The following is a 9,683-nucleotide window of genomic DNA, read 5'->3' as shown; positions in this document are numbered from 1 at the left end:
AAACTTAGGTAAAATGGACAAATTTATAGAAAAATATAATTTACCAGAATTTACAGAGAAAGAGAACTGGAATTATCAAATAACCACTAAAGAAATGTAATCATTATTTACATATCTTCCCCCAAAAAAAGTTTAGTTCAATTTTTTTTTTTTTTTTTACAAATGACTTATACCAGGCTTTCAAGGAAGAGAACATTTCAATCTTTAAAATCCTAAGAAAATAGGGGCCAGCAGGTGGCATGGTGGTTAAGGTGTTGGGCTCCCACGTGGCTGACTGCTGTTTGAATTCCAAACCCAGCAGCTTGAAACTCAGGTCAGGTATGTGTGCATGTGTACCCAAAATCCCAGGAGGAGAGTAGAGAAAAAGGGATTGCAGTGTGGCCATTCCCCCTACGAGGTGATTTCTTGCTTTTTGTCTCTGTCTCTCTTTGGCAAGCACACATTCCCTATGGCAAAAATTTCTCAAAAAAAAAAAAAATCCTAAGAAAATAGAGACTGTAACACAATTTATCCTATGAGATGATTACAGCCTTGGTAGAGATTGTGGAAATAGATCGATACAAGTATGGTCATAATATATTGGGTTGTCTGGAAAGTCATGATGTGTTTTTGCATGACAGAAAAACATGTCATACGGGACCAGCAGTTAGCGTAATGGCTATGTTGCTGGACTCCCATGTAGTCGACTGTGGTTCGCGTCCCGGACCTGGTGGCTTAAAACTCACATAGGGCACGTGTATGTGTGTGCACAAGATCCCAGGAGGAGAATGGAGAAGGGATTGCGGTGTGGCCATCCCCTCCTTGGGGGTGATTTCTCGCTTTCTGTCTCTCTGTCTCTGTCTGTCTGTCTGTCTGTCTGTCTGGCGAGTGCACGTGCCCTATAGCAAAAACCTCTCAAAAAAACAAAAAAAAAAAAACAAAATAAAAAACGTGTCATGACTTCCAAAAAACCTACTATAACAGAAGTGATATTGAATATATTGTGGGAAAGAAGGATTAGTCAATAAGTGGGACTAGGACAATATGGAGAACCATGAAATTGGATTCCTGCCTCACACAATATATAAGAAGTCCATTCTAAATGTATTCAAGACTTTGACATGAAAGCTAATATTTTAAATATCTAGAAGAAAATATAGGGTTACATCTTTATGACCCTAGGATAGAGAATAAAACAATAAAAAGTTTATCTAAAACTGAAAAGATGAACAAATTTGACTATAGTGTGAAAGTTAAGAATTTATGTTCTTGGGAACCAGCAGTTAGCGTAATGGCTATGTCGCTGGACTCCCACGTAGTCGACCGCAGTTCGTGTCCCGGACCCGGTGGCTTAAAACTCACACTGGGCGCGTGTGCGTGCCCAAGATCCCGAGAGGAGAATGGAGGAGAAGGGATTGCGGCGTGACCATCCCCCCTGGGGGGTGATTTCTCGCTTTCTGTCTCTATGTCTCTCTCTGTCTGTCTGGCGAGCGCACGCGCCCTACAGTGAAAATCTCTCCAAAAAAAAAAAAAAAAAGAATTTATGTTCTTCAAAAGACCCCACAAAATGTGTAGACAAAGCACAAACCACTAATAGATACTTGCAACATATATATTGATAACTAGCTGTATACAGGTAAATATTTTAAAATTAGCTTTTCGTGGGGAGTTGGTGGGAGGAAGCCTTGATTTGTTGAGTTTGATGATTTCTATACTAAAAAGGCTTATTTTAAGCCACCAACACGATGTTGCTAAACATGGGATTAGGAAGAGACATACAAAATCTCTCTGGTGAGACGGTACAAGCCAGCTCCAGCATACCACTATATATGACTCTAAAGGATTTGTTTCCAGAAAGTATAAAAAACTCTTTTTGTGTATCAGTAATTAACCAACAAGCATGCCATGAAAAAATGGGTAAAAGACATAGTTATTTTGCAGAAGAGGAAATATAAGTGAAGAATTAAAATATGAAGATTTTCATCTCATTAATAACAGAATGTGAATTCAAATCACAATAAGAAACAATATTATTCTCTTTAGATGGGCTAAAATTAAAAAATACCACTATATTATGTATTTGCAAAGACATGAGTCAAGGGGGACTGTTAAACACTGCTGGTGTGAGTATAAATTGGCACAATCATCCTCAATACAATTTGACGTTATCTTGCAATGCATATGCTTCTGTACAGTAATGTATATAATTGTAGAAGAGTACTTGCGCAAGTACACCAGGAACCACAAATATGATCATTCACAAGAGCACTTTTTTTAATAGTTAAAAATAACCCAAATATGTCAGTCATGGTTTGTTCAGAAAAGCAGAACCACTAAGATAAATAGACTTAATAAGATATTTTTATTATAAATATTTGACTACATGCAGTTGTGGGAGCTGAATCCATGAGAAGTTGTTCCTGTGTCTAATTATGGAGCTAAAGTTTACATAACAGGCAATCAGGATGCAGAGTAGAAAAAGCAAAGACACGTTGGAACCCATAGGATGGATTGGAATCTGCGTGACGTCTTGTAACTCATCACCTCCACACTTGTAGTGCTGCTTATCATGCAATTAAACACACTCTTGACTCAAGAGTTGGAGAAGCTGAAGCAGAAGATCCAGGAGTTGGAAGAGTTAGAACCCGGCACAGATGTCCGGAAGAAAGTACAGCCACTCTTTAACTTTCATCTCTCATATCTGGCATAAAACGTCTCACGCAGTCCATGTGGTCTGTTCTCACAGGAAAAGTCTGAGAGGCCCAAAAAAAACGAAGAGACTTGTAACCTAGAAGTCTCTTTTTAAAAAATATCCTGGGGTGGGAACCAGCAGTTAGCGTAATGGCTATGTTACTCAACTCCCACGCAGTCGACCGCAGTTCGAGTCCCGGACCCGGTGGCTTAAAACTCATGCCAGGTGCGTGTGCGTGGGTGCCCAAGATCCCGAGAGGAGAATGGAGGAGAAGGGATTGCAGCATGACCATCCCCCCCTGGGGGGTGATTTCTCGCTTTCTATCTCTATGTCTCTCTCTGTCTGGCAAGCGCATGTGCCCTATATAGCAAAAACCTCTCCTGGGGCTGGCAGATGGTCTGGTGGTTAAAGGCACTGGATTCCCACATGGCTGACCGCAGTTCAAGTCCTGGACCTGGCAGCTTGCTTTCTCACTTTCCCTTTCTCTCTCTGTCTCTGTCCGGTCAAATAGTAACAAATGGAATTAAACAAATGAATATATTTTTTTAAAAAATACCCTTACACACCTGAAACTCTTCTCAAGAGTACATGTCAGGGGAACCAGCAGTTAGCGTAATGGCTATGTCGCTGGACTCCCACATAGTCAACCGCGGTTCGTGTCCTGGACCCGGTGGCTTAAAACTCACGCCGGGCGCGTGTGTGTGTGTGCCCAAGATCCCGAGAGGAGAATGGAGGAGAAGGAATTGTGGCGTGACCATCCCCCCTGGGGGGTGATTTCTCGCTTTCTGTCTCTATGTCTCTCTCTGTCTGTCTGGCGAGCGCACGCGCCCTACAGTGAAAATCTCTCCAAAAAAAAAAGAGTACATGTCAGTATTTTGGATCTGGGTACGGGGTATGCCTCCTCTCCAAGGATATTCTTGAGCACATGCATTTGTACCTGTTGCCTCTAATGGTATCACATAAGAGGACTCAGGCAACTTGCAATAACAGTATTACTTACCATTCTCCAAAGGAAATTCCTCATTGTACTGCAAATAGATCTGGTTTCTCCAAAAATCATTATAATATAATCCTACCTAAATTTGAGCACAGCATCCAAATGTTCATTTTATTTAAATGTGAATTACTAGCTTTGAGGAAAGGCCAAGTTCTCAGTGCAAACAAAATAATTTGGTAGTCATAATCCATGGTTATTCTATAACTACTAATCGTGGGGGAAAAGAGAACACTACATCAGAGAATAAGTACACTCCTAGCCTTAATTTCTTTGTTCACAGTCACTCATCCAGTATGAAAGTTAAATTCATTATCAGAACAGCATTAGGATTAAAATTCTTATAGAATAAGTCTTCATCGGTGCATTTACTTTGAACAATAATAATAGAACAGAATTGGGGCTTCCAGGTGGCATGGTGGTTAAGAGTGCTGGATTCCCACATGGCCGACCGCAGTCCAAGTCCTGGACCTGGTAGCTTGGTTTCTCACTCCCCCCTACCCCCCTTTCACTCTGTCCCTCTCTGGTCAAATATAAATAAAAATTAAATTAATAAGTAAATAAAGTTTACTAAAATAATTCTTAAAAAATAAAAAATAAATAATAGAACAGAGTTTCAGTACTGGAAATGAGCTCAGCTAATCTAAAGAACATGATAGCCCCACATGATTTATTTATTTAAGAATTTTTAAGCTTTATTTCTTTAATTTTGTTTGTTATTATTTACTTATTTATTTTTCTTCTTATTATGTTTTAAGCATTCAGTTGCTATACATCCTTTGTAAAGAGAATTTACCCAATCTGAAATACATCTCAGACTAGTCCAGTTGAAGATACAATACATGTTATCATCAACAGGTAATAAAACCATTTCCGTGTCCCACAAATGTCTTGCCACTCTATTTTTTCTCCCTGATCTCCTTCACTATACTCTTCCCTTCTCCCACTCTCCTACACTGTCTCCAGCATCCACAAGTATTTTCACTGCTTTTATGTCCTCCAATCTTTCAATCTCTACCATAGAGTGTGGACAATCAGTATATATTAAGTGGAGACATACAATATCTTTACAAACACTTCACAAATTTGCGTGTCATCCTTGCACAGGAACCATGCTAATCGTCTCTGTATCATTCCAGTTTTAGTATTTGTGCTACCAAAGCAAGCACAGCCCTATGCAACTTAAAGTGAGCTTTTTAAAAATTAAAAAATTTTCTTCTTCCATCTAAAAATACTGGGGGGAGCAGAGCATATATTTGAGCACCAATAAAAGTACACTGTTAATAAAAACTTGGAAAAAATAACTGAAAAGATCCAATAACAATAAATATCCATTTTCCCAGCCCTCCTCAAAAAAGCAAAACAGCAAAATAAATAAAAATAATTTGGTAAAAAAGAATTTATTAGAGTTGAATACAATTTTGTATTAGCTGTTTAGTGTCTTTTAGATTTTTCAATGCTAAATATTTCATTTTATGTCATATCAGTATGTGAAAATCTAGTTTCATTAAGTACCAAATTGGGGCCCAGTCATGGTGCAGGTGGTAGGATGCTGCTGCGTAGTGCTAGAGCCATCTGGGAAAACCTGGGTTTGGATCTTGGATCAGCGTGAGCATGCCAGGTATGCCCATGGGCTAGAAGTATAAGTGGGATTACAGTGTTGTCAAGGGTATCTCTCTTCCTTTCTTCTCTCTCATGAAATTAAAAAATTGGAAGATAGTTACAAAATTTGCAATTTTTTTTCCTCTGGAAAACAGTTTGTCATGAAAAAAAAAAATCTTTAAGTGGTGAGTTTCACTACTGACATGAAAACATAACTTAATACAGGTCCAGGCATGGTGGCATGCACTCTTAAGATGCTATGCTTCACATGCTGGAATCACATGGTAGGCCTAGGTTCAATTCCTGGTTTAACCTAAAGGCCAAGTGTGGTGACTTGCTCCTGTAATCACAGCAAGGCGGAGGATGGAGGATTCCAACCTTAGACCTGTCTTGGGCAACACTGCAAGATCCTGTCTGAGAAAGAGCTGTGTGAGGTAGCACACGCCTAGTACCAACTGGGAGGCTGAGGCAGAAGGACTGTAACCGCGAGACTCTGTTTTACAATATTTATGTGTATGTGTACACACACACACACACACACACAATTTAACGCAAAAAAATCTGACTTACAGTCAACTTTTTCAAAATGTGTGTTTCACAAAGTGAAATGATCTATATTTCTTTTGTCTAAGAATACTGTTATTCTACCCTTTTTTCACTGAGTTTGATTTTTTCTGAGATAGTTTCAACAAACTGTCCCTGTAACCTATACTTTCATAAATATTATATGTATCAGGTTATATTGATATGCCTATTAAGCAAAAATCTCAAAAGAAAGAGGCAAGTCTCCCCCTGCAAAGGAATGATCATTAATATTAATACTACCAAGCAACTGGGCAAAGGTAGTTCTACACAAGTAACAGGTTCCTTGGACTTTTTCTTGTCTTGCTCTTTTGGGTTTGGATTTGAGAAGTTAAAGTATCTAGGGATGTGTATCTGAGATGTGGGTAGCTGCCATGAACCGAGTTCTCAGAGAAGCAGATTCAAGACAAATATTAGGGTGAGGGAGGTTTATTAGGGAGTACTCTGGGAATCAAACCAGTCTACCATCCGGACTTAGGCCAGCATTAGAGAGGGGAACAGTAACCTCCAACCCAGGCCAAGGGAGAACACATTTAGAGGGATATAAGATATCCCCCCACTTGCCTTGTGGAGATTCTTCTGGCGCTAATTTTGGTAAAGGATTCTATTATTATTTCGTTTAAAAAGATGTTTGCCTTAAGGCACGTGTGCTCACTGGAGAGAGAGACAGTGACAGAAATAGTAAGAGGGAAAGTGAGATATCATCCCCTAAGGAGGATGGCCGGATCACCGTCCCTTCTCTTTCATTTTCCTCCTGAGATCTTAGGCATGCATGCACGCACATGTGCCTGGCATGATTTTCAAGCCACTAGGTCCAGGACTAGAACCGTATCGGCCATGTGGAAGTCCAGTGACATAACTGTTATGTCATCTGCTGACCCCAGGATTTATTGCTATTTAAAGATTTTTTTTTAATCAGAGGTCTATGAATACTAGTGGCTAAAAGTTAACAACGATCAACTTATTAGAAAAATACCACATGTTGAAAAGCATCCTAGCTCCCAGTCACCATTTCCTTGGTCTTGAAGATTCTCAATATGCTTGCCATGTTTTAGCCAATGTTTATTCTCTTAATCATGGAAGGGCAAGGACTGTCTCTGAAGACTTCAAAAGTTCATGTTTTCTACTTTTTGGAAAACATATATTTTCTCCTCCAAGTTTTCTTTTGTTTCAGTTTCATGTGGCCTCATGGGGCTTTCCATGCCCTCTGCATCCTCTTCCCAAAACTGTTCTTGCTGTCAGTTAAGTACAGAGGTTTAGCACCAAAATCTAAGCAAACCCACCCAGCTTTTATAGCCTGCATGGCTAAACTTTAATGAAAGCTTGAGTTTTTCCAAAAGTCTGGTCTTCACAGACTGGGAAGAAAAAAGAGTGGGGAAAAATGCTTTGGGTATGTGAACCATGTAATTTCATTTCAACTAAGGAATTCCAAAAATACTTGCTCATTGAAAGGGCAGTTATGTTTTTGTGTTGGAACTTGTTATGGAGAAGGATAAGTACTAGTTTTTTTCCTCCCCTACTTATTCTCATAAACGTTAAAAAAAAAAAAAAACCTGAAGACTATTTAACTGGCTGAGTAGAAAACTATAAAGAATTTTCAAAAAACTCATGGACAGTGTGTATTTTTTTTAAACTATCCATGGATTTCAAACTTTTTGTTCCAAAATAAATTTGTGCTTTAATTCCATTTTCTCACAAATTTTTTGAAGTCTATCTGTAGTATGGAGTATCCCCTTATAAGTTGGGCCACTAGGTGTGCCTTCCCTAGAACTTACATTTTGGGAAGTTTACCTCCTCTTCTGGGCTCTATACCTCCTACCATGGACTTTGAGACAACCCTCTCCCCAAATGATGATCATTCAGGATTCCATCTACCCATGTTTTCAAGACTACTTGAACTGAGATCCAGAGATTTCATCAGTTCTGTTCACTGATGCCAGTTTAAATGCCATGCCAGCACCAAGACTGGAACTTTGGGGTCTCTGCTAGGCAACCTGAAGAATATTAATAATACATATGGAATATGCACTATGTACACAATACTGGATACTTTTACATGAATTATATTACTCAATCCCCAGAGTAATCTTTTGTGGTATTTTGAGCTTAGAGAGGTTAATAACTGAGAATTTGAAACTGGTCTGTCTCCAGAGCCTTAATTATTTTCCCTATTTCGTCAGCCCTGGCTTTTGATAGCAGGATTCAGTGTAACTAGATTGAGATCTTAGATACCAGTGTAGTAGATATCATTGGTATCCTGCCCATATCTCCTTGGGTCTTACCATCTGCCAGTAGCTGTAGCAACTTGCCATGGCTTTCTCTGATAGCTAGAGCTCCAAGTGTGACACACTGGATGGTTCTCTACTTGACTGGGTAGAGCTTTTGTAAATAGTTCTCTTCTACTGTATTTTTCTCTAATTTGTATTTTCCCAGAGTTTAATAAGAGATCCCAAGAAACATAGTCATAATGGAATAATGCAATAAGATATAAATGCCAATATGTTGTTATTCTTCTTTATTAATATTTATTTATGTATCTATTTATTTGTTGTGATTTTTGGGTCACTGGGTCTGGGACTTGAACTTTGGTCAGCCATGTGGGAATCCAGCACCACATACACCATGCCACCTGCCAGCCCCACCAATATTTTATTAATTGAACATTGCGGAGTTATAAATCAATGAAAGACAAAAACGTACATGTATAATTTTGGAGGATTTATAACTTACCTATATGGCCTGAATGTAATAATGTAGTAATACTACTATTGTAATAATACTATTTATCATGTTTTATGCTAACTTAAAGAGACTCTTTTATGACAACTTTGCTACACTTAAAAAATTATTTCTCAGTTTGTGACACTGTGGCCTTTGTTGATTAACTAGATTTCCAGTAATCCCCATTATATTTTTGGGGAACAACATGGGCATGGAGAAAATCCTGTTTTGTTAAGGTTAATAGTATTGTAAAGTGTTAACAATTGCTTTCACATATTTTCATCCCTTAACTGTCTTTGATTTTATATATTTAACCTGATGTCTGCATTAGCTGAGTTTCACATGAGACTAGCTATCATTTAAAATTTATTATATGGTTGTTATAATAGTTTAAAACATTGATAGTTGGTACTTGAAACTTTTGCTTGGAGGTACTGCATTAATATATTTGTGAACAACAAACTGCCCTTATTTTTCTAAAAATCTGTAGATTGAGAGAGGATAATAAAGTCTAAATAAAGCCTTAAGTATACATTTCCTCTAGTAAATAATTTAGCCACAAGAGGAGCTATATGAACAACAAGAGAATATTTTGAGATCATCTTTAGAGGATCCTAGCTCCCAGTCACCATTTCCTTGGTCTTGAAGATTCTCAATATGCTTGCCATGTTTTAGCCAATGTTTATTCTCTTACTCATGGAAGGGCAAGGACTAAATAACAAAGTATACACAGGCAGTGGCCAGCTTCCTTTTCTAACCCACTGACATGGCTAATCTAAATCCATGTGTTCTCTACTACCTGGTCAAGATAAAAACATGAGGGAAGTCTTGCCCTCCTTGCCACATTTTTTTTAAAGAAATTTTTGCTATATGGTCGGTGCACTTGCTGGAGAGACAGAGAGACAAAATGAGAAATCACCCCCTAGTCAGGATGGTCACGCTGCAATCTCTTCTTCATTCTCCTCTTGGGATTTTGGGCACCCATGCACACTCACCTGGTGTGAGTTTCAGACCTCTGGGTCTGGGACTAGAACCACAGTCGGCCATGTGGGAGTCCAGTAACATAACCATTATGCCAGCTGCTGTTTCTCAAATTTTTATGTTTTGATGTTG

The 9,683-nt window shown here is 38.6% G+C and overlaps 1 non-coding gene across 1 annotated transcript; it reads right to left on the bottom strand.

Moving 5' to 3' along the window:
- Nucleotides 1-4,727: 4,727 nt before the first annotated feature.
- Nucleotides 4,728-4,834, bottom strand: LOC114008534 (U6 spliceosomal RNA). Its single transcript, XR_003550052.1, has one exon. It is a non-coding gene; the product is annotated as a U6 spliceosomal RNA (small nuclear RNA).
- Between the last annotated feature and the right edge of the window lie 4,849 nt (nt 4,835-9,683).

This window comes from Tupaia chinensis, unplaced genomic scaffold (assembly GCF_000334495.1).
Source record: "Tupaia chinensis unplaced genomic scaffold, TupChi_1.0 Scaffold000354_1, whole genome shotgun sequence".
Lineage (NCBI taxonomy): Eukaryota > Metazoa > Chordata > Mammalia > Scandentia > Tupaiidae > Tupaia > Tupaia belangeri.
This window is presented reverse-complemented; position numbering and strand designations above follow the sequence as displayed.